At 42.9% G+C, this 3,648-nt stretch overlaps 1 long non-coding RNA gene across 1 annotated transcript; it reads left to right on the forward strand.

The window, feature by feature from the left end:
- Nucleotides 1-1,503: 1,503 nt before the first annotated feature.
- Nucleotides 1,504-2,727, forward strand: LOC147979806 (uncharacterized). The gene is made up of 2 exons (XR_015619020.1): nucleotides 1,504-2,018; nucleotides 2,289-2,727. It is a non-coding gene; the product is annotated as an uncharacterized LOC147979806 (long non-coding RNA).
- The last annotated feature ends 921 nt before the right edge of the window (nucleotides 2,728-3,648 follow it).

A 3,648-nucleotide genomic window follows, 5' to 3' on the forward strand; every position in this document is an offset into this window, starting at 1 on the left:
ATTATTTCTCAGTAATTGTTTCCCTTATACCTATTGTTGCTTACAGGGATATCAAAATTAAAGCTCAGTTTTATTCTGACTTTGATTTTAGTTGAACTGCACAAAAGGAGGCAATGTGTCAAAGGCAAACTGCTGCATTAGTGGGTCCAGTTGGTTTTACCACTTTGCAGAAAGAAGCAGTCACTGTTTGCGCTACATTACAGAAGGAATGATCGAGAAGCTTTATAGAGTATTAGTAGACACTGGTGACATGACTAGTCTGCAGAGAGCATAGGCAACTCTACAACACGTGGAGTGCACTGGGCAAAAAGTGCCCAAACAAGTACAAGAAGCCATGACAGGACTCCAAGTCTGTCAATGTCATTCTAAGCAACAATGATGGGGCATCTGGGTATAGTAATCTGTTTACCGTACTTTCAGTTTGTTAGTCCACCCATTGGTGGGTTGACACTGGGGCCAATATTCATGTGTGTGCTGATGTGTATTTGTTTTCTTGCAGCATATAAATACGAAATCCACAGGGATGTCAGCTTGATTTTAGTGGAACTGCACAAAATGTTCAGATGGTTCGTGTCCTCCATAATACTTCATAATGCACAATACATCGAATGGTTCTCTAATCATTCGCCGTCACCTTGAGCCACCGGACTATCAGATGACAAACCCTGCCCGTTCCATAATCATAGGCATTACATATTTTGAATGGGAAAACCTTGTCAAAGTTTAATCATTGATATTAGCAAGAAGACATTAGTTTAATATATTGGAATTGGAAAACCTTGTCAAATTTTGCTCATTGATGTTAGCCAGAAGACATGCATTTGATATTTTTTGAGTGGGATGCCCTTTGCTGCGAGCAACGTCGATTCTTTTTTCCTATTCCTGTCTTCAGTTCAAAAGTAAAAATTTACTCTGCTGAGATGCATAGTCACATGAATGTTGACTTATGTAAGGTATTTTAAGAGTTTGTTCCGAATGTTGTCTATGTAATGCCAGGCCTTGTGAGTTTGATTGCAAAGTTGAGCTTGGAATGCTATGGCATGCGGCATCACGAGCTGTTCACCACGCCTCCTGAGAATAATGCTTCATATTGTTTTGCATGTTGAGCTAATGCGTGTGATTTGCATATTAAGAAGATCATCCTCTTTTGTTGTTTCTGTGCTTAAAAAGTTCATTGTCTTATGTTTCTTTCATAGCCTATACGACAACTCGGGTAGGTTAGAGGTGAAACCATATGATCTTCCAACCAACTCATCATCTTAGGCCGTGATTGGATCGTCGTTTTCCAACCAAAACCGCTTGTAAAACTGACGCTTGTAAATAAAAGCAGATGGTCTTGGGTGAAGCGTTTGGTTGGTCGATTTCGACTAGTAAAATATACACTGGTCTCTCAAATTAAGGACAGTATAAACGAGCCTAAAGGGAGCTCTCTCAGCGATTTGCATTTCTGGCCGTCCGTTTTTTTTTTATTTGGACGTTTTTGGCCGTCTGATCTCCTGTGTACAGCCATCTCTCCGAAACTGGCCCAGCTGTCCTATGGCCTGCTGCTCCGGAGGCCGAAATAGAGCTCTCTAGTAAACTAGGCCATCGCCCAGCCCATTTCAGCCCAACTGCGCTTCGGTCCATCGACGAGCCCTCTCACGCTCCCGACAACCAGATCGATACCATCGCTCTGACTCAGAAAAAAGGACCCCGTCGACCTGGTCGCTGCGGTGGCTGCGGTTGACTTCCATCAGCCTGGGATCGCTAACCCAACTAGATTGAACGAGGGGAGCAGTCGATCCAGCCGACTTGCTGAGAGAGACCGAGACCAGGGTTCATCCAACCGCCGCAGGCGATGCGAGAAACAAGGGAATTAGTCGATCCAGCTAACACGGGCGATTTGCCTTCCATGGAGAAAGGAGGGGATTCAGCAGACGCGATTCAGGCCGACGTCTCGTCTGATCGAAACTGCTCCACCAAGATTTCAAGAAGCAATTATTGTTCAGTTTCTGTTCATGCATTCATGGCGGATGATGGTATGTGTATATATGGTGCCTCCCCTGCCACTGTTCACTCAATGACATAACCTTTCTACTCCGGCGACAAGGCCTCCATGATGCTTGGATAGGGTTCCCTATATTTCTTTTCAGTTCATGTGTAATTCATTCTCCACCAAGCAATTGCCTTGTCTTGATGCCCTCTTATTATTCTAAAACAATTACATATAGGTGATGTTCATGTTGGCCGTGGTCAGCTGATTTAGGCAGATGTTGGAGCTTGGTGATCTGTTTATTTGATTTTTGCAGGGCTAGGTGATGATAGTGTTCGTCAGCGTGAACGTGAACCTGGTGTTCTGGGTACGGATGGTGAAGCAGGTAATAGCCACACGACCAACAATGCGAGAAAGTGAACCAGAGGCTTCTATTGGGGACGTTACAAGACCTACGATCATATTACAATCCCTTCTTCGTCGTCGTAAGTACAACATGCTACATATGACTTCACATATCCCTGCAGTAATAATAATATGCGTCCCAAACGGAATATGTGGGAAGAGCATGAATAGTAGTAGATATGTGACTGTGCTGTATCGAAACCACTGTCTATTTTTTTCAAAAACCCTCCACAAGCCTCCCTAGATACTATCTCTTCCTGTGTCTATGTCGTTTCTTACTACTATCATTTAGTAAGATTTGTAGCTAGAATTGCCTAAGTATAATTCATATTTCAGCTGTGGTTTATGTATCTTGGCCATGTTCAGAACTTTCTAGAGATAGAAGTAGAGTATGTGTTTTTTAAGAAACCACAAAGCCAAAACAAGAGCGAACATGATTCCAACCAGTGGCGTAGGCAGGCTGGCTCCACGGCCAGGGCCAACTTCAGTGCTACAGTTGCAAATAGTACCGAACAGTAACATTTTATCTACAATTACTACTGCCACGCCCCGGGCCAAGGCCCCTGTTGCCCGGGGCCTGGCTATGCCACTGATTCCAACTGTGCCAGTTCCAAACCCCTGGACGCTGAACAATATCAAAAGAATGAGGATTGAAACAATTACAACAGAAATCTGCCAAAAATGACGAAGGAGATAATTATGTTCTTGTGGCTTTGGAAAGTAGGATTATATGAAGAGATGGTTTAATATGTCAGCGGTGATCTAATGACAGGACATAAGCAGACTGTTACAATATTCATGAAGGGCATAAAAAATGCCAAACCTGTATCAAATCTAGCAACTTGGCCCTTGGGAGACCACTGACAGCAGACATTAAACACAACAAAAACAAGAGAGGAGGGCCAGCAATAGTGCATTCTCGAGGTGAATAGCAATTTCAGAATATATGTTGGTAGAAGAAACAAGGACAAAAGAGTGTGGATATGAAGCACCTGGCATTTGTTGGAGTGAGGATGACATCTCCAGTCACCATGGAGGTCTCCATCAGAATCAAGAAAAGGAGAATGTTTTAAAGAGTAGCTTCTTTTCTAGGCAGTGTTTCACAAACAGAGCACGTTCAAGCTTTGGAGTAGGTAACTTAAGCCTATAACTAAAAAAATAATATCTTTCGTTCAAAAAAAAACTAAAAATATCTTCATCCGCACCTGCTGATTCTGTAACAGGCTAAATATACCATACCTGCAGATCAACGATTATAATGCAAATGTGCC

This window comes from Triticum urartu, chromosome 3A (assembly GCF_056163025.1).
Source record: "Triticum urartu cultivar PI428250 chromosome 3A, HENAU_Tu73, whole genome shotgun sequence".
NCBI lineage: Eukaryota > Viridiplantae > Streptophyta > Magnoliopsida > Poales > Poaceae > Triticum > Triticum urartu.